Consider the following 25874-nt stretch of genomic DNA (forward strand, 5'->3'; position numbering starts at 1 on the left):
ATGAAATACTGCCACTTGCAATAATGTGGATGGACCTTGAGATAATCATGTTAAGCAAAATAAGCCAGACAGAAAAAGTTGAAAATCACATGATATCACTTATATGTAGGATATAAACTTAAAAGCAACAAATGAACAGGACAAACAAACAGAGACTCATGGACATGGACTATAGACTAGTGGTAACCAGAGGGTAGAGGGAAGGGGGAGGGGGAGGGGAGAGGTAGACAGGGAAAAGGGGGTCAAATGTGTGGAGATAGAAATCTAACTATGGGAGGTGAACACACAGTATAAATATATATATGCCTTACTGTTAAAGTGTACAACTGAAACTTATTGGATTTCATTAACCAATGTCACCATAAAAAATAAATAAATAAAAAGACAGTTTAAAAAAAATGCTTTGTTAGCAATCTACATATTCAATGCAATCCATATGAAAATATCAATGGCATTTTTCTAGAACTAGAACAAATAATCCTCAAATTTCTACGGGACCACAAATGACTCTAAATAGACAGAACAATATTGAGAAAGAAGAACAAAGTTGGAGGAATCATGCTACCTGGTATTAAACTATACTGCAAGCCTATACTAATCAAAACAGCATGGTACTGGCACAAAAACAGGCACATAGATCAATGGAAGAGAATAGAGAACTCAGAAATAAACTCATGCCTATATGGTCAACTAATCTATGACAAAGGAGGCAAAAATATACAATGAAGTAGAGACAGTCTCTTCAATAAATGATTTGGGGAAAATGAACAAATACATGCAAAAAAAAAATGAAACTAGATCACTTTATTACACCATATAAAAAAATACTCTAAATAGATAAAGACTTAAATGTAAGACCTGAAGTCAGAAAACTTCTAGAAGAAAACATAGGTGGTAAATTTTTTGATATTGCTGTTAGCAATATTTTTTTGGATATGTATCCTCAGGCAAGTGAAACAAAATCAAAAATAAACAAATGGGACCACATCAAGCTAAAAAATTTTGCACAGTGGAGCAAACCATCCACAAAATGAAAAGACAACCTACTGAATGGGAGAAGACATTTGCCAATGATACACCTGATAGGGGGTTAATATCCAAAATATATAAGGAACTCATACAACACACAAAAAAATCAAATTTAAAAATGGGCAAAGAGTCTACGGCCATGCTACCCTGAACGAGCCCAATCCCGTTTGATCTCGGAAGCTAAGCGGGGTTGGGCCTGGTTAGTACTTGGATGGTAGACCACCTAGGAAGACCAGGTGCATCAGGCATAAAAATAAATAAATAAATAAATTAATTAATTAAAGCTGACAAGGTCCTTGCAACCCGTGAGGTCAACCAAGGGTTGCCTCGCCCAATACATTTCTTCAAAGAGGAAATACAGATGGCCAACAGACATATGAAAATATGTTCAACATCACTAATCATCACAGAAATACAAATCAAAACTATGAGATATCACTGCACACTTACGAGAATAGCTATCACCAATGCTTAAATCAACAAATAACCAATATTGGCAAGGATGTGCAGAAAAGGGAATCTTCAGGCACCATTGGTGGAATTGTAAACTGGTGCAGCCACTATGGAAAACAGTATAGCAGCTCCTCAAAAAATTAAAAATTGAGCTACCATATTATCCAGCAATTCCACTTCTGGGTATTTATCTAAAACACTAATTTGAAAAGATATATGCACCCTATGTTCATTGCAGCGTTATTTATAATACTCAAGATATGGAATCCATAAAAAAGAATGAAATCTTACCATTTATGGTGACATGGATAGACCTAGAGGGTATTATGATAAGTGAAATAAGTCAGATAGAGCAAGACAAATACCATATGATTTCATTTACATGTGGAATCTAAAAATTAAAATAAATGAACAAAACAGAAACAGACTCATAGATACAGAAAATAAGTTGATGGTCTCCAGATGGGAGGGTGGTTAGGGGGCTGGATGAAAAAGGGATTAAGAAGTACCAACTGGTAGTTATAAAATAGTCAGGAAGTATAAAGTACAGCATAGGGAACATAGTCAATAACATTGTAATAACCATGTACGGTGTCAGGTGGGTCTTAGACTTACCACAGTGATCACTTTGTAAGGTATATAAATGTCTAATTGCTATGTTGTAAACCTGAAACTAATATAATATTGTATGCCAACTGTAATTGAAAAATAAATTTAAAATGAGAAAAAGAGAAAAAGTGCTTTTTTAGAATTATTTATGAGTGGTGAGAATGAGGGTAAATTTTCATTTTCTTATATTTACCTGTATTACTTTTTTTTTTTAGTCATATAATTTCTACATTTGGACAATTTGTGATAGGTTTGGATTTTCAGAGAAGTGAAGCAAGCGAGATTATTCTATTTGTGCTGGGAAGATGATCACTAGGAGCCAAGCTAATGGAACACAATGGGACTCATGGAAAACAACACAGAATACAGAGAAGTCACAGAAAGGCCAGAACCAAGAAGGGGAAGATAAACTCTGAAAGCGAACTCAGAGATTCTCCCAACTCCAGCATCTTCCCAAGTAAATCTCACTGGTTCTATGGGAATAAAAGAATTCTTTGGCCAAGGAGATCTGGTACACATAGCAATCTCTCTTCCCACTTGCAAAGTTACAATACACACATCTGAGAAATCCTTCAGTACAGAGGCCTGTCTAGCCTAGAATTTCCCAGACATCTGTATTTAGAACTGCGCCCTCCCTTTTTTTGCAGAGCACCTATCGCATCTATCGGAACTGGTGTTTTACGCTGCTCTAGTACAATTCTCATTTTATAATACAAAAATTGAGACCCAGAAGCGTGAACTGGAGGTCACACAACCAGTCCTAGGCAAAGCTAGGACAAAAACCTAGTCTTCCTGGTCATTGATTTGTTACTATACCTGCTATTTCCTGCGTTTCTTCCTGCTCAGTGTTGGTGAGGCTCTGTTGGGAGTATTGGGAAGAGAAAGATAAGTTGGATATTCTCGTAGGATTTAAGAAAAAAGGAGTTAAGCTACGCTTAGAGCAATAGAACTATATTTGTTTTGGACAGTTGTTTGGGTGTTTTTTGATGCTATTTTGGTTTGAGTTTTTGTTTGTTTTTTGATATCTATGATAATTCTCAAGTAACTTAAACAAATTTTTTAAAATGTTTATTCACTTGGTTGCTCCTTCATAATACAGAAATCAGCCAAGTTTTGTGCACGAGAAATCGCAGCTTGCATGTTGAGTCTCTACTTTATCTCCATCTAATCTTCCACTGGCCACTAGTAGAACCCTCCCATGAGACATATGTCTGTGCTGACGAAGACCAGATGGTAGGGTTTCCTGTGGACCAAAACGGATTTTTGTTTCTATACTAACTTGAAGCCAAACACTGACAAAGCTCTGCTTTCCCCAGTTTCAGTATCTACTTATCAGAATCTCTCTTTTTTCTGTGATGACACAAAATGAACATTTGCCTTCTTGACTCCTTCAAAAATTTCAGCAAGCCTAAGGGCTCAATCAGATAAATACAGACAGGGCTATCTCTTCTCTCTGTTGATGGGCACCTGTCATGAAGTCACACTTGCCACCATCGTTTCGGCACCACACAGCCACCAGCACCCACACCTAGAGCTGAGAAACAATAGCCTCAATAATGCATCTAGATGTGGAGAGGTTAACGTGCCGGAGGCACATATAAGTCATTCTGACAAATTCACTTTGAGCACCTATTGTGCACACTGTCACACTCCTCTCAAAGTCGACAGAAAGAGAGGCAGAGGCACACATGACTTTGATCTAAAACTCAGAATAGTGCTTGAAAAAAGGCTTAAAATAAAATACCATATGAGCTCAAGGAAATTAGCAATTGCTTCGATTTAGGGGAAAGTCGGAGGAGAAGGCTTCGAAGGATGAGTACAATTGTGGCAGGTGGAGAGGGATGGAGGATAAAGGCACTCCAAGAAAGGGGTCAGCTGAAGGGAGAAGTGGAGGCACTCTGGGTAGGGGGAAGATTTTAGCAGAAGTGAACCAGGAAAAACATGGATCCAATAAATAAGTAGAGAAGTCTGTTGCTGGAGTTGGGGAGCATTGGGTGGACAGGGGAAGGAAAAGATAGATAGGGGCTAGATTGTAGAGGCCATGAATCTGTAGATAAGGAGTTAGATTACACTCCTGTATCCCTGCTCCATACACTGATTTTGGGGAAGGAGGAGACATTCATATAAATTACATGGCTTTATTAATTATTGTACTGGAACTTTTACATTCAAAGAAATTAAGATGTCATGCCATCTATTAAATCTGTACCTTCTATCACAATTAGTAAAAAGCCATGGCTAGTTTGAAGAATTTTTTTAAATTGTTATTCATGGTGTTGGATTGCTTATGACTTAACATTTTTATCAAGTCTTATATGAGGCTTTGACATGCAGAGAAATTAGGAAGTTATTTCTCAGACTCAATCTATTTATGTAACATTCTATGGTTAGCATTTATTTCTTCTCTTTTTAAAAAGTGTTTGTTTTTCTTCTAAACATGGAGAATTTGGAGGTATGGGAAATAATATCAGATCTATGTTTTAAAAAGGTAACCCAGATAACTGTAAAGTCATTGTTTATGATGAATTGGATTAGATGGAGAGAAACTGGAGGTGAAAATACTAATTTGAGACCTAGCTTACTTGCTTGCTTTCATTCGTTCCTTCGGAAAATCTTTAGGAGTATTTACAATGTGCCAGGCACTATTCTGGGCATCACAAATATAAGAGTGAAGACAATTTATGAAACACTTGGTCTCCTGGAGCTTCCTTTCTTCTAAGGAAATACAGGCAACAGATACATGAATACATACTGTCAGGTATTGATAAGTACTAAGAAGGAAAATGAAGTAGGTGAGAAAGATAGAACATGCTGGGTGGAGCTCTTTTTCTTTGTTTTTTTTTTATTGTGGCAAAATGTACATTACATAAAGTTTACTTGCTAACCATTCTTCAGTGTACAATTCATTGACATTAAGAACATTCACATTGTTGTACCACCATAACCATCATCCATCTTCAGAAATTGTTCGGATGGAGCTCTTTTTGAGAGTAGTTGAAAGCTTCTTAACACAGTAGCCTCTGAGCAGAAGCCAGAATGAAGAGTGAGAGCAGGCTTTGAGCTCAGGGAAGCATAGTCCAGGTCCTGGAAATGGTAGGACTATCACAATAGCCTAGGTGAGAGCTGATACAATAAGGTTTGGTGTGGCTGAAACCCCATCCCCAGAGTACAAAGGAGAATTACTTTCTCTTGGAAGTAATTCATTTAGTAGAAAGGCCAACGCAGACCCAGGAAGAGAGAGACAATTCAGTGCTAAGCACAAGATCTTTAATCCTGGAGAGGATTTCATATCTGCCCTGGGATCCTGCATCAAAGAGCACTTGGTGGTTGTGCATGCAAATTTATGAACATGTGAAGTCTACTGATTTCCATTTTGAGTTACAGGACTTTCTTTCATCAGATATGAATAAGGAGTCATGAGTTTCCTTTGGAATGTCCTTTAGCCTATTGGTATGTTTCGCCTGCTACAGGAGCAGTTAATCATACATTATTAAGTACATTCCCTTTTTTCTGGTTACAGAGGACAACAGAGAAATGCCTGTATCTATTTGGTCAACAGAAATACCTTCAAACCTTAATCCATTCGACCAATCTAATAATTTTATGATCCATGAAAACTTTGTGTGTTCTGCATTCTGCACCTGATTCCTATTCAATGAAAGATCCAAATCATGACTTCTGACTTATCAGGATATTTGAAAAATGAACTTGCTGTAGTACAATGTACACGGGTCACAAAACCAAGTCCTGCGCCACAGCCACGTAAAAGAAATTAGGATATACATGAAAGAATGTGTTCTCCTTTTACTCTTCTAAGTTGTCTTGCCTGAAAACTTGCAGAGAAACTTGTTTGCCTTAGGTGGATACTTGTTTTATTGATAAGAAAAGCAATAAGGAGAAATGGAGTTGTTCTGTCTGTAAGGAGGGGCGGCCCTTATAAATATAGGCAGAGCCAGTGCAAATTCGTAGTGTAAGAATTTGGGGGTGCATATAATGAGTTTGCAAAATTTTCTACAAGGCTGATACAGCACGCAACAGTTAGGGTACGATATAGTATATGTTTTTGCAGAGAAAGCAGAAACTCAATCGTTTATAAGTGTCACGACTGCAATCTGATATGCTGAATAACCCATTAATAACTGCTCATCTCTCTGAGGTTTAATGTAATTAATTTATTAATTTTATTCAATAAATTTACTAATTTTATTTCCCTAAGGTCCACTATCCTTTAAAACACTTGGGCTGTATGTTTTGGAACTGAGTTTTTCAAACATATGGTATACATACTGTATAGCATGACATAATACTTCCAGAAGAATCGGAGGGGCACTCCATGATCAAACCCATGGATATATCCCCAGTGAAATGCATGAATATTTATATCAAGTAGAATAAGACCATAAATAGACTTACATCATCAGTTCAGGTCAGATATTGCTTCCATTAGTTCAAACACAAAACTTTTGGTTTCTGAGACAAAGTTTTGAAACTACAGAATTGTGACTAAGGAATTGTGAATCTATATAAACTTCCTGTGCATAATTCTAAAAAGCAAAGAATTGCTTGAACCAATCTTATAAGTGGCTACAATGTTATGAATCAAGAATCTGGATCTGAGAAGGAATGAATTACTCAACATCACATCCCTCCCTACACAGTGGATGTGTCTGTAATCAGAGGTCCTTTGTTGGAGGGTATTCAGTGTATATTGGTGAGACCTGAAAACACATAAGCAAGAACTAATATGCATTTTCTGGGTGTTTTTATCTGGCTAACCAGAAGGCAGAAACCCTATGAATCATATCCAGCAAGGCAGGTGTAGGCCACAGACAACAGATATCTCCCAAGTGAGTTTGAAAGGATCTTATTACCCCAGATCCTAAGGGGGTTGTTGCCTTGTTGCCTTGGGAACCACAGGTAAGGATAATTAACTCAGCTCATTTTAGTGACTCTTCAGTTCTTGATACAATTTTTGGCAGACATGGCTGCTTAACAGCTGCCAGAACCACAGTCAAAACATATTTCTTCAGTCTATGGCCATGCCACCCTGAATGTGCCTGATCTCGTCTGATCTTGGAAGCTAAGCAGCGTTGGGCCTGGTTAGTACTTGGGAGACCACCTAGGAATATCAGGTGCTGTAGGCATTAAAAAAAACAACAACATATTTCTTCTGGAAGTTTAACCTGGCACCTGTGGCTGCTCCATTTCTAAGGGATTGTGTGGACCATGCGCTCCAAACAGGCCACACACTGGACTACCTCTGGTTTCCAGCTCATGGGTTTCAGATTAGCAAGTGCAAGGCAAAGCAACCTGGACAATGTGATTTGTAGGATGGCTTGGGAGCCAGGTAAGTAACCTTTTGTTTTTTTCTCACTGTATTTACTAGTAAAGGAACCTATAGAATTTTGTTGACAGTAGCAATTAGTCATACCAGGAAATTAATATTTTACTTTTGACTTATTATTCATATAGGAAATCATACCATGATAAGACAATTCCATTTTTCAATTCAACACATGTTATTTATTAAGTACATATTATGTGTCACTGTGCCAGACGTAAGCTTCATCTGCAAAGAGTTTAGAGGCTAGAGTATGTTTGTGGCTGTACGTTGAGTTATAACTAGAAATAGCTTTAGGACCCAATTTTGACAAATATAAGCAGAAAAGCTTATAAGAAAGTTTATAGGCAGACTCAGGTAGTGGACTTTTGCCTACACTATACACTAGATGCCTGAAGGTGAAGGAACCATCTTGGACCTATAAGAATCAAAACCCAAGGCAAAGACGGCAAGGCAGAAAGACTGGTAAAGCTTTGTCTCATTTTGTCTCTTAGAGTTGCTATACCCAAACTGGACTGTCTGCCTCCAAATAAATATTTTGTGATGTGAAATAAATGAAGGCCCATCTTGTTTGGCCAATGTGGCTGAGATTCTGTTTTTTGTAATCAGTCATTATCCTGATACAACTTTCTAGGGTTTTTTTCTATGTATATAGATATATAATTTCTAACACTAAAAATAATCTATGAAGCAGGTAATATTATCCTCATTTTTAAAAGGGAGAATAGGTTCAAGTAGGTCCAGTGAACTTACTCCAGTCGTACAACTAGAAAGTGACCACACTGGGACATGTGCCCAGGTCTTTGGGACTCCAATGCCCATGCTCTTTCTCCTGTACCACGTGCCTCTCTCTAGAGTTCTTGGATTTGGCAGAGGAAGAGACTCCTCCAAGTCCCTTTTTATTTTTTATTTTATTTTTTAGGCAAGGGAACCCTTGGTTGACCTCACAGATTGCAAGGACCTTATCAGCTTACAATCCCTTATTTTTTAAATTTTTTACACGTACAGCACCTGGTCTTCCTAGGTGGTCTCCCATCCAAAGGTGGTCTTCCATCCAAGTACTAACCAGGCCCGATCCTGCTTAATTTCCGAGATCAGATGAGATCTGACTTGTTCAGGGTAGCATGGCCGTAGACCCTCCAAATCTCTTTTAAAAGTACATATTGTTAGACCTTGAACCAACGGACTTAACAAGCATTTATTAAAAAGAAAAATGTGTTTAGCTCAGATCCTAGGGCTTTTCATGTTTTTCCTTTTTGCACAATTGTTTTCGGCCTCTGTTCATCTGCATGCAGAGCTGCAGCTGTTCTAACACACTACTTATGATTTTGCTTTTCGCAGCTAACAATAGTATTTCTTGATGTTTCTATACATCTCACAATATTTTAAATTAAAAAAATACTGAATGCAATCTGTAAAATGAGAAAAGGAGGGAGGATCAATCTGTTATCACTACCCCAAATAAAACTTAGTTTGCATTTGGTTTAGTTTTGTTCTTGTCCTTTTGCCTATGCATTTCAGTTTTGCATAGTGGTAACCAAAGTTTGTGCATTTTTGTATTCTGTCATTTACATTTAATATTACACTATAATTATAATCCACAAGCTCTGTGAGAGCAAAATCTTCAGTTTTTGTTCATCATTGTGTCTCCTGTGCTTAGCAGGAAACAGTGAATATTTGTTGACTGAATAAATATTGCTGTATACTTCATAGTTAACATATATATGCCCACGTAATGTTCCTGATAGTGAGTATGACAATTTACTTAACTTTCCCTTAATTGTTGGATATTTCCATTGTTTTCAATTTTTGGTCTTATGAATCATGTATTGATAAAACGTTTTGTGCATATAGTTTTCTCTGAATTTGTACTATTGTCTTAAGATAGAGATCCCAGGGTAAAATTACAGGGTCAAATGATTTCGGCATTTTTTACAAGTCTTGATGCATTTTACAAAAATGCTTTTTGACAGGCAGGAGCAGTTTACCATGGCAATACCAATGTAGCAGTTTCACCACACCTTCACTTGCTCTGGTTTATTTATTCTTTTTTCATTTTAACAGTTTTTAATGAACACTGTATATAAGATTGCTTTATTTCTGCATCTTCTCAATTGTTTCTTATATTTGCCCTTTTCCTTTCCTAGGTGAGATTTGGCTTTTATGTTCAAGGATATTTTTTGTGGTCTTTGTCCAGCTATAGTCTAGTGATAATCACCTTCCTGGGGTCAATGCCCACATGAATAGTTGTGCAATTACTCTTTTCTTGATGTACTTGTTCAATGTAAATGACATATTTCTTCCTGTAAATCTGGACTACTTTGGCAATTTGCTGCCCTTTGTAGTGTCCTCGCACAGCCTGAATTTTATCATCCTTTCAGGGCATGGATTGATCATTGTACTTCTATCTCAGATCTTTGGAAAGAGAAGACATAATCCTGTGGATGTGGGACGGTACACTGAAATGCCTTTTATGGTTCTTGCTCTGTTCAGAAGTTACAAAAGGATCGAACTTCATATTGGCTGCAGTCACTTCAGCGATGGCTGCTTTTGTTGTTTTTAAATGGTTGTTACTGATTTAAGTGGAAGAATCCCTTAACGAATTAGCATGCTTATGTAATCTCGGTTTAGTGTCACAGGCATATTATATCAAATAAGTATCCATTAAAATGTGAGCCCATTATTGGTCATGTTGTTAATACACCAACCATTACCTGATGCATAACAAGCGCAGGCACCATTCAGCTGTATCTTAGCCTCTAATTTCTCTGAGTGGGCATGCATCTGGCCTATACCATATCGGTTGTGATTATTACAAAACTATTATTTTATTGTTTAGAGTTTTTTGAGCATCCTAATGAGAAAGATGGTTTTTACATTAGATACTCTAAGTAACCATATCCTTTTCTTCTATAATGTCATTCAATGAATTTATCTCTATTCATATTTCTCTATTTCTATCTCCATTTTTCTCCTTGAAAATTCATAGGCAATCCCAGCTTCAGGGGAACTATACTTATCATGTGCGTTTAAAATTAATATTCACTAGAAGCTTAACTAAAACCACAGTGATCTTTGGACTGTTAACAAGTGATCAACACAAAGTACTATTTCTTTATGGGCTGTTTGTCAGAGTCCAAATAAGTAATGTTGAATGCCATAAAGCAAGCAGTGTGCCTCTTAATTGATATTTTCTTAGAAAAACTTCCAAAGTTTTGGCCATAGAAACAATGAATCTAGAAGTAACCCCTGGCTTTTCACAGAGTTATAAATTGCACATCTTAAGGTATCATAACAAAGTAGGTGGACTATAAAGTGTGTTAAAAGGGATCGAAGTAATTAACCCAGTGACTGCTGAGAGAAGAGAAGGAAACATCTTTGGCTACTCCTTTTGCCTTTCCTCTCAACACCATGACTGGTAGCTACACTTGAGGTGGAGAGAAGGTGGGGCTGCTGTCTGCCTTGGCCCTATGTAGGAGGGACCTCGGATTCAAGTGGAAGAATTCCTTAATCAATTACCATGCATATTGAGGGATCTCCAGGCCTCAGCAGCCCTGCCTTCAGGCCAGGACAGGTGTGACTAGGGATGAGGCCAGGGTAGAGTATTGAAACAGCACTCAGCAGGCTTGCGACCCATGCAACCATGACCAGCCTGTTTCTGAGAGCTGCAGCTGTCCCCAGTCTTCAGGAAGTACCAGGGTGCTGAAACCAAGACCTCTCACCAAGTCCCTATCGAGACAGATGTTCTCCATCCTCTTAAGATCACTTCAAGTGTCAACCAGAAGATATCAGGCATATCTTCTAGTCCACCTCACATTTGTTTTACTTTTGCTTTGGATTAAATTCAAAACAGCACCCAAAAAGTGCAGTCTTCACCACCATTTTCCCATTCCCCTAAATCACAGCCTTTTTCACGCACCTTTCCTGTTAACCACTGCTGCCAAGATGCGGAGCATCCTTCCAGCCCTTTTTCTACTCATTTACATATGCATGCATCTATTTAATAAATAAACAAGTTCATACATATGTATTGTTCTGCAACTTGCTTTTTTTCTTAACAATGGATCTTGGAGAATTTTGCATATTGGTTCATATAGACTAGCTTACTGTTTTTAACTGATGGAGAACATTCCTCAGTCAGTAGATACACCTTAAAAAGTTATGACCCCCAGTTCAGACAAAGCCAAGAAAGACATTCAGATGTCATTTCAATTCAACTCTAGCCCCCTAATTTTTATACAGGAAAAATTTCAAAGATACAAAGTAGTAGAAAAACTAGTTCAGCGAACAACTTCAGAATACTTAGAAGGCTAAACCCCTGAATAACATGGGATGATATATGTATTTCCATAGTGGATAAAAAGAAGAATCACTCTTGTTGTCCAAAAATTCTGATCTTGTGATAATCTGACATTTTATCTCCAAAGTTCACTAAAAAAGTAATTGTCTGCCTAGAGAGTGGGCATTGTTTTATTCAAAGAAAAATTTAGAATCAAATATGGAAATGGAATATTACATAGCAGTAAAATTGGATGAAATATATAGCTATAGTCAACAACCTGAATAAATCTTAGAAATATAATTTGCAATGAAAAGAGCTGGTTGCACAAAACTATGTACAGTGTGATTCTATTTTTATAAAACTCAAAAGAAGCAAATCTATATAATACATTGTTTATGAAGATTACATGTTCGGTAAAACTTTCTTTTCACTTGACTGCATAATTTAAGATAGTGATTACCTTGAAATGGATGGAGAAGAGGGGGACTTAGGATTTGGTTTATGTGGCATGGTCAAAAGCATTGCCAATGTTCTATCTGTTCTATCGATCATGTGGCCAGTTCATGTATTCATTTTATCGTATGCTCCCAAGCTCATATAGATGTTACATATATTATTTTGTATGTATCGACAATTACATAATAAAATTTTGTAAGTGAAAATAAAAGCTAAACTTACAAAATAGGATAGCAAAACATGTAAAATTAAAGCCTAAAGAAGAACCGGGGTTTGAAATTTGTAACTTTAACTAATTGAATATTCATTGTGGAACCAAAACAAACCTCTGAATCGTCCACACAGAAAACTACTCTGAAAGGGACTCAAATAAATATCACACATTGTATGGATGTGCCATTGTTTACCCAGCCATTCTTTTGATGGCATTTAATTTTAATTTCTTTTGCTATTCCAACACAGAGGCATATACATTCTTAAAATACTTCTTTCAGTACTGGTATGAGTATTGAGGGTAGGGGATAGATACCTATAAATGGAGTTATTGAGTCAAAGAGTGAGGAGATTGAGGTTGAGACTCTGAAAAGTTAAACACAAAACTCAGGATGACATAGGCAGCAGTAGCAAAGTCAAGACTAGGAACAAGGCTCTTTCTGGAGCTCTGTGGTGCACCTACTGCAGGTAAAGAAATCACCTGTCTTATCAAGGCAAGCGCCCCTGTTTAGACCGTGATTTGACCCTTTTCCCAACTTGTCTGGCCTGCAGGTGAAGCACAGTATCACTTTCAGAACCTCAGAACACAAGAGCTCCCAGTCACAAGAGGCCACAGAATAGGGCTTTGTCTTCCAGGAAGGCAAGATGGTTTCTCGGGGACTGCCTTGGTGCCAGTGGCAGGGAGGGAAACTCTGCTGAGCTCTAAGTCAGAACCCAGAGTTCTTGCCCCATTTTTTCACGGCACTGCCCCTGTGGCTCATGGAAGAGTCTTTTTATTCCTCTGAGTAATTTTTAAATGTTTAGTCTTCAGAGTAGAAATGTTTATTAGTTACTGAAAATGCTGTTCTGTTGGTTACAGGAAAGCACAAAGGAATACATACAGCATGTACCCAGAATGAAAAGAGTGGGTGGGAAAAACAAAGATCATGTCAGTTACCAGATATGCCAGCCAGAGTCTCTTTCTTCCTACCTGAATCTATTCAAAGAAAATTCAAAATCCAAGTCTTCCTTGAAACGTTTATTTTGGATACAGAAAGTAATTAAACTGGTGTTTTATTTTGTGTGCATGCATATATAAAATAAATATGCCAACACATGTAGTAGCAACTCCATATACTAGATTCAATCAGTGGCATGGATGAAAACATTTAAACATTTTTCCTGATTTTTTACTAACTTAGGGAATATCAAGTTTCCCCAAATATCTCATCATTTTTTAGTGGTTGGCTTGAATCAGGACCCAAACAAGAAATACATATTGCATTTCACTGACATTACTTGTCTTTTTTTAATCTACAGCTTTCTCTCCCATCATTTTTAATGCCTTGCTACTTGTAGGGGAGAGTGGGTCATTTGTCTTTTCAAGTTTCCCACATTCTGGATTTTGTTCATCATAACCCAATAGTAGTATTGTTTCACATTCCTTTATTCAAGTAGTTCCTATAAATTGGCAGTTGGATCTAGAAGCTTGATCAGACTCGGGGTTGCTTTTTTTTTGGCAAGAATGTGTGATTTGTGGTACGTATTTCCATCAGATGGCACATAGTGTCTGGTGATGTTTTCTGTGATGTTAGTGTCCATTGATAACCACTGCCTTGATCCATTATTTTGTTAGGGTTTTGGAAAATGCTGATATTCAAAATTTGTCATTATTTATAGGCTAAAATAATTTTCTCACCAACTATTTAGTTATCCTGAGATACAGTTTGTATATGTCTTAGGCTGGGTTTCCCAGGAAGCAGAGCCTTGAGACATGAGTTTTATTAGGGAGCATGGTCCGAGGGAAAGAAGTGAGGGAGGGACTGGGAAGCAGAGAGAATTCAAGGGAGCTTCACTCAATAGGCTGCTTCAGGCACCTGATTGGTTGATTCTGTGTGACTTGATTTCTGAGAAGTGATATAGACTGAGTCTCAGGACAGTCTACCCTGGGGAAAAAGGGAGGAATATTTACCAGCTTCTATCCCCTACTGGTGTTAGGTTAGACGGTGAAACATTAATTCGCCCACCCTTCAGGGTGGTGTATGCATGGGCACCTAGCTTCCGTGGATCCCCACACTGCCTTTAACAAAGAAGTGCTAGGACAAGAGATAGAAGATGAGGCTATTTCAAGTTATTCCTGCATGAAGCTAGATAGAGGCCACTGTAGGTATTTTGAGGAAAACAGACCTTGAATTAAAAAAAAAAAAAAAAAGTATCATGAGTTCTAAATGATCATTTCAATTCACATTTAATACTGCTTAACTTCTTTGATTTTATATTTCTCTTTAATACTGACAAATCTTGACTGTTAAGGATATTAACATAATTACTTATTATTAATATTATGATTATTGAAAAGCAGTTGTTTTTTTTTAACATTCTCTTCATCCTCAGTGTATATATCTAAGGGATGTAGAGTCAAATAATCATACTTTAAAGTCACCTGACATAATTTTCCTTTACATGATTAAGCCATAAAGTTGATACCCACATTCGTTACATTTTGCTTTTGCTTTTTAAATTTTTGATTTTTTAAATAATTATGTAAAATTGACATCATTCCAAAGTCAAATCTACAAAACAAGATATAGTCAGAGAAGTCTAGCTTCTATCCTAGTATCCTTTCATTAAAAAAACAGGCAAATGCATGTATGTTTGTGTTACTCCTTTCTTAAACAGTGGCATACCATATACACCTTTACTCATCTTACTAACACTTTGTTTCTGACAAACTACTGTTCATCATTTTTAAAAAACTGTACTGTCTTTTAGGCTTAATCTTCTCACTTCTGGGAATAACTTGCTGATAGGTACCCCTAGAAGTCTAAAGTGAGTGAACTTAAGTTTTCTAAGAAGCACTGTTATTCATTCCATTAGTCCTGGCAAAGGTTTGTGTAGGGAGGAGGGAAGGAGGATTTGGCAGTCATAAACAAAGCTGTCCAGAAAAAAGGAGGGCATGACCCTCCCAGGAATTTTTCTTATTGTGGTAAAACATACATAACAAAATCGACCATTTAAAGCAATTTCAAGCATACAACTCAGGGGCATTAAGCACATTCACATTGCTGTGCACCCAACACCACCATCCACCTCCAGAACTTTTTCATCATCCTTAACTGAAACTTTGAACGCATTAAACAATAACTCCTCATTACCTTCCCAGAATATTTAACAAGACTAAATGGAAGGAGCACCTGCTTGCCAGGTGCAGTTGGGCACTAGGAAGATTCTGCCCTCCCGGCTAAGCAGGGAATCTGGTTGTGACTAAGCAGACTCTCGGGTTAGCAAGCACTCCCGCCCTCACCTATTGTCCCAGCGGGAGGAACCGGTATTTCCGGATTGGGGCCTCAGACTGTGCGATCCCGGCTAAGGGTGAGGTTGGTGGGGGAGGAGAACGGAAACTGACCACAAAAGTTAACTTTCCACCGAAATTCCTAACCTGCTTCCCATCCCGCCCCCAACAAAACAAAGACCACACCACCACCAAACACACAATGGGACAGGACCATCCCTCCCGTGGTGTTTTGAAGCTGGAGGAGCTACCCCCTTCTTTGCGCATACCCCAGGAGAGGATTAGAAAGCCGACCTGGGCACAAATAAAGCAGCACAGCGCATTCCGCTCGCCGTGGGTACAAAGAAAGCTCCACACAGTTTTGCAGAGAAGACAAAAAGCAGGGCATTGGACGCGCTGGCTGAAGTGACTAGGCGGTCCTAGCGGCCGCAGTCTCTGCCCCACCGCTGGGTGGCGTGTGTGAGGACTCCCCTGCCCCAGTCTTTCCCGACCTCTCAAAGTAGTGATAAGGGGCAGCTCCTTACCCCGGGCTCGCGCATTCTCGGGGGTCTCGAGGAAGCAGGTGACAGCCACCGCCCACCTCCGTCCCCTCCGAGACTCCTCTCTCTGGCTCGCCGCCGCCCAACTCCCCCTGCCCCCACCTTGGATTTTTTTTTCTTTCTCCTAAACCTCCAAACAGGAAATAGATTGAGTCACAATAATACACAGGAGCGGCCGCAGAGGCCACTCGCACCCGCCCATTCCCGGGGCTGCCTCCCGCACTCTGGATCCCGCGAGGCGCCGCCAGACACGCGCACGGGGAGCGCAGGCGACAGCGGCCCAGCAGCTGGCGCCGCGTCGGAGCGCGCCCAAGCGCGGCCGAGAGCCGCCCTTACCCTTACCCTGAGCCCGACTCGGCAGATCGCGGCCGCCACCCGCCTCCAGGCGAGTACTGCACCCTCCTCCCTCTCCCTCCCCAGCCGGGAGCGCGGGCCCGGCGTCCCGGCCCTGCCAGCCGCGCAGTCGGACAAGAGCCGCCGCGGGTGCAGCAGCCCGGGCTCAGGCGTCGCCAGGAGACCTCCCTCCTGCCCCGAATTTGGCAAGGGAGCGATTTGCTGGGTGTGGCGGGGCGCTTGCACCCTGGTTCTGTCGTGCTACGGAGGTGAGGGCCAGAGCGGATAAATGCGAGTTGATGCATCCCCCCGCTCCACTTCTCTGGGTTTACTTTATCGGACATTGATTTTTTCCCCCCTCTGGGGGATACTTAGCTGACTTGCTTTTCCGTCCCCCTTGAGGGACGACAGCACATCATAGGGTTTCTCTTAAGGAATCGTCTGGAAGTGGGTTCGAGCAAGCACCTGGGGCAGCTACAGGTACCTGGGAGCCACTTTCTTTTTCCTACCTGGCCTTGCGCCATCTCCCCTGAGGTATGGGAACTGTCTCACTTCCTGTTGAGCTTCTCTTTAACCAGATTTAAAGGGCCTCTGAGTTTCTGTTGGCACAGCCAGCGTTTGCTGTACTATCTGGAGGGGGCGGGGGCTGGTGTCTAGGGTTTACGCGGGTCGAGGGTTAATTGAAACCAGGTGGGGCTGCCTGAGCTGCCAACTGAGTTTCAGCGGCGGGGCTTGAAAACTCCGCACACCTGAGAACCTCATTACAGCCCCGGAGGTGCTCGCATGCCCCTTAGCCCGTAGATTGCGAATCTGTGTCTCCTTAGAGAAATTTTTTCCCCCATTTTCTGACCTCTTTGTAAGGGAGGGGCCGAGCTTATCAACCTGCTGGGCGTTGTCAGTTTTCTAGGGCCGCACTGCAAGGTTCTTCTATAGGGAACCCAGTCAAAACTGAGTTTGAAATCTTTATGTTGGATAAAGGCCACTGAATTCCAGGCATTCTTCGAGCTTGAGAAGGGTATTTTCAAGACTGTTTTGAAGTCTGCATGAGCCCTTTCTGCGAAACTGCCTCTCTGTCAGCTATCCTCTTAGTCTGGAGCTACCTACTCGCCTAGGTGGATGGTACTCTTGGGAGCCCCCTCCGGTCAGGCCTAACACCCAGGTTTCTCAACGCATTTTTACAAATGGTGGTTGGTAGGTGACTTAAGTCCTTAACCAGTTCGCTTGAAAGATAAGATCAACTCTTTGTGTTTCCTGGTGAGAGGGCCTGGTTCTAGATGATTAGACTGATAGGGTGACATTCTGTTTACTTTCAAGTGCCCTGGGGACTTGGTGCTTCAAGTGAGACCCACGGTCCAGCGGTGGCATCACCTGCAGATCTCTTAAAAATACAGGATTTTAGGTCCCATACTGACCTGCTGAATCAAGATTGCCTAGGGAATCATTTGCATATTTACATTTGCAAAGACCCAGCCTAGGTTTTCCTAATGTAAAAAAGTAATTTTGCTAATGTAAAAAAGTAATTTTTCTAATGTAAAAAAGTAATTTTGCGCTTCCATTCAGTCTTACATTTGAACCTTCTTTTTGCCACACTAGGACAAATTCATTAGGCTCATGGGTCACAGCCCTTCCCCACCTGGGTGGCAGGCTCCTTAGCAAGATTCGGACATGTGGTTAGCATAATAACTTGTTTTTTGTTTCTCTATACTTTTATTCTTTTACTGTTATTATGATAAAATATACACACATAAAATTTACCATTTTAACCATTTCAAAGTGTACAATTCAGTGGCATTAAGAACATTCAGTGTTGTGCAACCAACACCATTATCCATTTCCAGAACTTTTCCATCGGTCCAAATAGAAACTGTACCCAATAATCTACTCATTCCCCCTTCTCCCTAGCCCCTGAGCTTTTGGAGACTTAATGTTATTTTCCTTTTTGTAAAGTACAGAAAAGGTTAATTAGGGATGTAAAGTAAAAGTAAAATACTGTTTGCAGAATATGAACAAACATTTGGAAATGCCTTGGTCTCTGGCCGTGTGGACAAGGCACTCTAGTTCCAGGTTCTTAGAGTGCATGTGCTTTCTTTTAATAGAGAATAAACCTAACCCGTGAGGGTTTCCTTTTTGATTTGGCTGAAAAGAAAGGGAGCTATCCAGGACTCAGAGAGCCCGAAGCGGAGATACCTGATAAAAGCTCTATGCTTCTTTTAACTGGCTTTATTTTAGATGTTCTGTTTATATTGGGTTTAGTTTTTTGTTTTTTTTTATTGACTCGAACTCATTTTCAAAGGTAGTTGGAATAAATCTTAAGAACAAAGTTGTTAAAAAAAAAAAAGAAAAAAGTTATTGCTTGTTATATATAGGAGGAAGTCACAGAAAAACCTCAAAGATTTGAAAAATTTTTCTAAAATACTCCAGATTATTTGTTTCTGCTTTAATGTTAAATGAGTCTAATAGTCCAATGACGTTTCTAGTTGTTAAAGTATTTGTATAATTTAGGAAAACATTGTAATGAACATCATCTGCTTGCACCTGCTGAAAATTGTCCAGCTTCTGGCTACGGGACATGTGTTTTGGTGAGAACATAATGTGAATTGATGAATAAAAATGGTTTCATTCATGATCTAAGGAAGTCATTGTTATAGATCAAGAATATAGTTCAGAATACATAAGCAATCAGGGATATTGGGAAGAGTTAATAAATAGCCAGATAGTGGCAGATTCTTCAAATTCTTTCCAAATTCCTTTTTCTCTAAGACCCTTGACTTTTCTTGTATTGACTTTCATCAGAATGAGGCTATCAGCTTGTAGGGAGGAACTTACAACTTGGAAAAATCTCTTTGAAAAGATGAATGAGAATCATTCAAATGGGCAAGATTTGGCAGAAAGTTCTCCCACTTCAAGAGATTCTTGCATTCACAGAATTTCAGATTGTTATTTCCTTTAATTATAGTAAGGCAAAAGAGAAAAAGTTCCCCCTCCTCCACTATGTTCTCTTCTGAAATTGCAATACAGTTCAGTTTTTTATTTGGTGAACAAATGCTATTTGTGGTCCACACATGAGAAAAAATTAGAAAGTGTCCAGTGAATGGTTTTACCAGCGATTGAGTGATGCTTGGAGAATCACTTGGAGAGTCTGGTAAAAATGGAGACTCCCAACTACTTCAAACCTATTGAGTGAGAATCTCTTTCATTGGAATCTATAGATTTAATCACACCTTGAAATGATTCTGATATATAGTTAGATTTAGGAGTCGGTAGAATAAACATATACACACATGCACACTAAGATATTGAAAAATTAATCTGAAGGTACAAGAGAATACAATTTTAAATTAAACATGAAATAAAGTTAATCATGAGTTCTTTATTATTAGGTAGTCATTGGTTCAGGTTTGGAAAATCTAATCAACACCTTTTGATATTGATCATCATTCTCGAGATCTGAGGTTCGGAATTCCGAACGCCCAGAAGAACCCACTGGTCTCCATAGGAGAGATCAAGGTGTTGGGCTATCTGATTTAGTATCAACAAACATTTGTTTAGTGCGTATTGTGAATCAAGTATTTTCAGACATATTCTCTTTAAATCTTTACAATAATGTCGAGAGAGGTATTTCTTTTTTTTCTCCATTTTACAAATGAGAAAACTGAAGCCAACCTGGGTCTTCCTACTCTAGACCATGGTTCTTTCTATGGTTGTTCCATGTAGAATAAGAAATTTTTGCCTGCTAACTCCCCTTCACTTCTAGAATCTATGTATTCATTGATTTCTTTTGGAACATCAGGTACCACATGTGCTACTAGGTCCTGAGGCAAATAAAAAGATGAACCCAAACTGAAATAAATTCCAAAAGAGCAAAGAATTCTTTCCATGGAACCACAAATCCTCTAATGAGTAACCATTTAAGATTGTACTTGGCTTGAATGTAGCATTAGTGTAGCTGGGCCAACTCTCAGGAAAATCAAGTCACGGGCATTTTCCTTGTTGAGATCTGTCAGCCAATGCCACCTCTGCATATCCACCTGACCTGACAATATCTACATAGCACCCCAAGATGGACACAGGATTTAAGTGTGGAAGAACTGACATCTACCCTGACCAGCTGACTGAGCTCCTAGGAGTAAACCTCATAAACTCGGAGGTGCCGCATCCTGGAAATATAAAATTAGGGGAATAATTATCCCCTTCTAAGATTATAGTAAGGACTCAAAAGGACCTTATTTGTAAAAGTACTTGTAAATTGTCAAATGATAATAAAAAGCTATCTCTTATCTTCATTTGGGAAAAATTTACAATGCAAAGGAGACAGGAAAAGTCACACCTTTGTGGGACCTAACACTTTTTTGTTAACAGTATGTTTTTAATTCTCTTCTACCTTTAGGCCATTTTTAAAAAAGCAATTGTATTGAGATGTAATTAATACACCAGACAATTTACCTATTTAACATGTACAATTCATTGGTTTTGAGTATATTCACAGTGCGAAACCATTACCACAATCAATTTTAGGACTTTTTATTGCCCTAAAAAAAGCACCACTCCTCATGAACCCCTCCTCCCCTTTAGCTAGCAACTCCTAATCTCCTACACCCTCCCTCATCCCCAAGCAACCACTAATCTACTTTCTGTCTATAGATTTGCCCATTCTGGGCATTTCATATAAAAGGAGTTATACAATATATAGTCCTGTAAGTCTGGCTTCTTTCACCTAGCATAATGTTTTCAAGATTTATATTGTAGCAGGTATCAATGCTTTATTCTTTTTATTGCCAAATAATATTCCATTGTATGTGTATACCACATTTTATCCATTCATCTGTTGATGGATATTTGGGTTGTTTCTACGTTTTGGCTATTAAGAATAATGCTGCTATGAAAAATCATGTGCAGTCTACAGCCATGCCACCCTGAACAAGCCCGATCTCATCTGATATCAGAAGCTAAGCAAGGTCGGGCCTGGTTCGTACTTGGATAGGAGACCACCTAGGAAGACCAGGTGCTATAGGCGTAAAAAATAAAAAATAAGAGATTGTAAGCTGACAAGTTCCTTGTAATCTGTAAGGTCAACCAAAGGTTGCTTTGCCTAAAAAAATAAGAATAATAAAATTAAAAAGAAAAATCATGTACAAGTTATATGGATGTATGTTTTCATAATTGACCACTCTCCCCTCTCTTTCCTGTCACCACTAATTATCACCAACATAGAATCAAGGTGAGATTTGTAAACCAAAAGCCAAGAGTCCTTTGTGCAAGTAGCAGCTGTCAAGTTTTAGTTTTACTCCTTTTCTGTATTTGCCTGCTCAGCTTAATAGCTTTAATATCTGTGCTACCGTGTGTCTAGTCTCCTTAGCATAATTTGGTATAAGCCGATTTTGACAGTGGATGCTGACAATCCATGTTATGAAGGTCAGGTTTGCTACAGAAAAGAAATCCAAGAGGGCAGCAGCCCACTGCTGATGGGTCCTCTGAAACCGAGCTGTTTTCCACCTGCTGGTTTCACAAAATTGAGACAAATATCCCCTAATTTTATTGTATAATTTACTTTAAAGGGATCTTCATTATATCCGAGGATGTAAGGTTTCGAAAAAGGTCAAAGCCAGCCTCAGGATGTTCTGTGTTATTGTTTGGGGGCATCTGTTGTTAGCAGAGGGAAAGGATTTTAATATCAGTGGTTGTAACTGCCCAACTCTGCCTGGAACTTGCTGGTATGGTCAGGAGCTGAGGAGCGGCTGCCTACTTTAGACTCGCCTGTTGTCCCCAATCCCACCCAGCCAGATGCACACTTTTCCATGTCTACCTGGCCACTGCAGGCCCTGGGTGTGTGATTCCTCTGATTAGTGGATAGAACTGGACAGGAAGTATTTTACAATCTTGCTTCTGTGGAGAAGACAGTGTTTCAAGAACCCTGAAACCACCCCATTTTGATGATTCTCTAGGAGGACCAGTAGGACTTAGCATACAGTTGTACTCACTACTGTGATTATTAAGAGTGAAAGGATGTAAAGCAAAGTCAGCAAAGGGAAAGGGCACACTGAGCGAAGTCCAAGGAAACCAGGAACAAGCTTCCAGCACTCTCTCCCAGTGGAGTCCCATACGCTATGCTTAATTCCAACAGGAACAAGTTGTGACAACATGTGTAAAATATTGCCAACCGAGAAGTTAAAGACTCAGTGCCATGGTTCATTCTGGGAACTTACTACATTGGCATCCTCAGCACAGCATATACCAAAAGGTTCAGGTTCTCCAAAGGAAAGCAGGTGGTTAGTATAAACTACATTGTTTGTGCAAACAGTGTAGGGACAGTGAGCCACTCCTGTCAGTCCTGGGAATGAATGGCAAGAACCTTCCCCAAATTCAAGTTCCCAGATTCCAGCCAAGGACCAACCTTGTAAGAAGGCCTTTCAAAGAATGTTAACTCTTTTGTGCACATGTGGGGATGAGGGTGGAATGCGAGGGTGGTGGCAGACATCCCTGCACTTGGGGAAGGGGTCTGTCTGCATCTTCTGAGGCTGGTGCTACAGGAACTTATCTCCCTCTGACCAAAGCGGGACAAGGCCAAAGTGAACTTTGGTTTTGCAATCAGATCTTGGTTTTAGGATAATAAGTGGTATTCCTTTACCACAGGGACAGAGAAGAAGGGCGAGAGTACACACTGGCAGAGTTCAAAGCCCTGTTTATTCATGCATTCTTTCATTCTTAACATGTGCAGTTGATGCCGTATTATACCCTGCCAGGCATTGTGCCAGGTTCTAGGGATACAGAGGTGAGCAGAGCAAAGTCTCTGTCCTCGTGAGACCCACAGTTCTACAGGGAGACAAATAAGTAAAGAGGCAATTACATTTCATTGTGATGGGGACACACCAAGGGCCCCAGGGCACTTACCGAGGCTTAATGGGTGTCGGAGGGCTGAATTTTGTACCCTGGGTAGGAATCACACCATCACTACTTATTACCTGTGTGCCCCAGGCAAGTAACTTAGTCACTTGATGCCTGAACTTCTTCATCTGAAAACAGAAAGAATTTACATCCATTTCTTAAGGTTGTTGTAAGAACTAAATAAGATAATGCATGTAGAACGCTTACGTCAGTGGCCGGCACACTGGACACGCTCACTAAATAATGGTTTGATGACATCTAGGCAAGGGGAAGGGTTCATTAGCCGGGGGAATGGCATCTACCAAAGCCTAGCTCTGCAGAGCCTAATGTCAGAAGGCATCCCTGCTTCCCTCCCGCCCTGGGCTCATAGGTGCACTGAGAGCTGTGTTCTCTAGTTTCTTCTGCTTACTGGTCTGAGAACAATATTGGCTGTTTTGCTTTTTTTGGCTCTTTGTGCTACTTTCTCTCTGCCTTAATGCCTCATATCCTTTTGTCAGCCTAAGGAACGTCCACTCGTATTATTAAGACCTAAGTCAAGTACCTTCTCTATGAAGGCTTTCCCAAGCTAAGATCCTCGAACAGAATTGCACTCTCTCCTTTGTCTTGTCTCTGTGCCATGGTCACTCACATCTCTATGACAGCATGCTGGGCTACAGTTACTTGTTGCTCCACTGGACTGGGTGACTCTTGGGGGCAGGAATGGTTTGGTATTATTTGTATGTTCAGTGTCAATTAGAATGTTTGATGGGAGCAGCTCGGTGGTTGTACAAGAAGTGAATGAATGAATGAGTGTTAAGTTGGACTAGAAAACTCAACAGAAAATGGATATAATATCAGCAAAATAGGTCTCTGCATTCAGAACAGAGCTTATAGTCTAGAGGGGAAGGCAAGTGGTAAACAGGTAAACACAGATATATAATTAGAGCTAGAAATGACACAAGTCGGGTCCAGCAGCAGATGCAAGGGGAGCTGGAACAGGGAGAAATGGAGAGTCCAAATATCGATAGTTATCTTTTGGGGGCTAGAGGGGACCGGTCAGGCAGGGAGCCACACCAGGACTCCTCCAGATGGGGCTAGCTAGATAGGTGGATCAAAGGTTACCAGCACTTGAGGTACCAAAGGGTAGTACCGTGAGGAGATCTAAATGAATACTTTGTAGTTCACTTGAAAGCATGGAAAACTGGGGTCGAGGAACCTAGGATTGTTTGAGGAAGTGGCACCCAGTGAGCTGAAAGACCTGTCTGAGCTGGATCTAGGACATTAGTCTGCTCAGGCTCCATAACGAAATATCATAGGCTGTGTGGCTTAAACAACAGACATTTATTTCTCACGGTTCTGGTGGCTGGAAATTCGAGATGAAGGTGCTGGCATGATCAGTTCTTGGTGAGGGCCCACTTCCTGGCTTGCACAAGGCTGCCTTCTCAGTGTGCTTCCATGGCCTTTCTTAGGTACATGCCCATGGAGAGAGCGCAAAATCTCTCTCTTCCTCTTATGGGAGCCCTTATTCCATCATGAGGGTCCTGCTCTCCTGATCTAATCTAAGCCTAATTACCTACCAAATACCATCACACTGGGGGTTAGGGCTTTGACCTGAATTTCTGGGAACACACAAACATTCAGTTCATAATAACCAGGGCCAATAGATATTGGCCTATAATATTGCATATATTCATTGAATTTAATTCTCATATAACCTTAACTAGTAGGTGCTATTATTATCCTATTTTTTAGATGAGAACACAGAGGCCCTGGAGAGGTAAAAAGACTCGCCTAGGTCACACAGCTAACTAAATGTAAAGCTGGGGTTCAAATGTAGGCAGTCTGCTTCTAGAGTGTCAGGTCTTAACCATTGTATACTGTTGCTTCTTTTTCTTTTCAGTTTGTGAATTCTTTTTTTTTTTAAGTAAGTTTATTAATTTGAATTAGTTTCAAGTATACAAGTATACAGTACATTGGTTAGACATCTATAATGTTCATAAAACGATCCCCCCAGTTGCTCCTTCCCTCTCCTCGCCCTCCACTCAGCCATCATATTAATGCTAACTGCATTCCCTCTGCCATGCTCCCTATGCCCAACTATCAACTACTAATTTGTTATTCTTTAACCCTTCACCCCATTCTCCCAGCCTCCCAACCTCCCTCCCTTCTATCTGTCACCAAATTGTCCACTATAGTTGTGAGCCTATTTTTGATTAGTTTATTCTTTTTGTTTCTTAGATACCGCATATAAGTGAAATCATATGGTATCTGCCTTTCTCTGTCTAACTTATTTCACTCAGCATAATAACCTCTAGCTCCATCCATGTCGTTGCAAATGTTAGGATTTCATTTTTTTTAATGGCCGAGTAATATTCCATTGTACATATGAACCATAATTTCTTTATCCAATCATCTGTTGATGGGCATTTAGGTTGCTTCCATATCTTGGCCATTTATTGTAAATTGTGCTGCCATGAATATTGGAGT

The 25874-nt window shown here is 39.9% G+C and overlaps 1 protein-coding gene and 4 pseudogenes across 2 annotated transcripts in view; 4 read left to right on the top strand and 1 right to left on the bottom strand.

Moving 5' to 3' along the window:
- Positions 1–1158: 1158 nt before the first annotated feature.
- Positions 1159–1277, top strand: LOC112485083 (annotated as a pseudogene).
- A 5843-nt stretch (positions 1278–7120) lies between these two features.
- On the top strand, positions 7121–7235 carry LOC112485060 (annotated as a pseudogene).
- Positions 7236–9149: 1914 nt separating this feature from the next.
- On the bottom strand, positions 9150–10197 carry LOC102887856 (annotated as a pseudogene).
- A 6161-nt stretch (positions 10198–16358) lies between these two features.
- Positions 16359–25874, top strand: part of TJP2 (tight junction protein 2) — a 103723-nt gene continuing 94207 nt past the window's right edge. Inside the window, exon 1 of one of the 2 annotated variants that reach the window (XM_015594499.2) lies at positions 16359–16578. The gene's annotated coding sequence lies outside the window, so the exon portion shown is untranslated. The remainder of the gene's footprint in view (positions 16579–25874) is intronic. The other variant, XM_025051393.1, reaches the window with a different exon arrangement.
- Positions 21422–21540, top strand: LOC112485085 (annotated as a pseudogene).

The sequence above is a fragment of the Pteropus alecto genome, unplaced genomic scaffold (genome assembly GCF_000325575.1).
Source record: "Pteropus alecto unplaced genomic scaffold, ASM32557v1 scaffold95, whole genome shotgun sequence".
Taxonomy (NCBI): domain Eukaryota; kingdom Metazoa; phylum Chordata; class Mammalia; order Chiroptera; family Pteropodidae; genus Pteropus; species Pteropus alecto.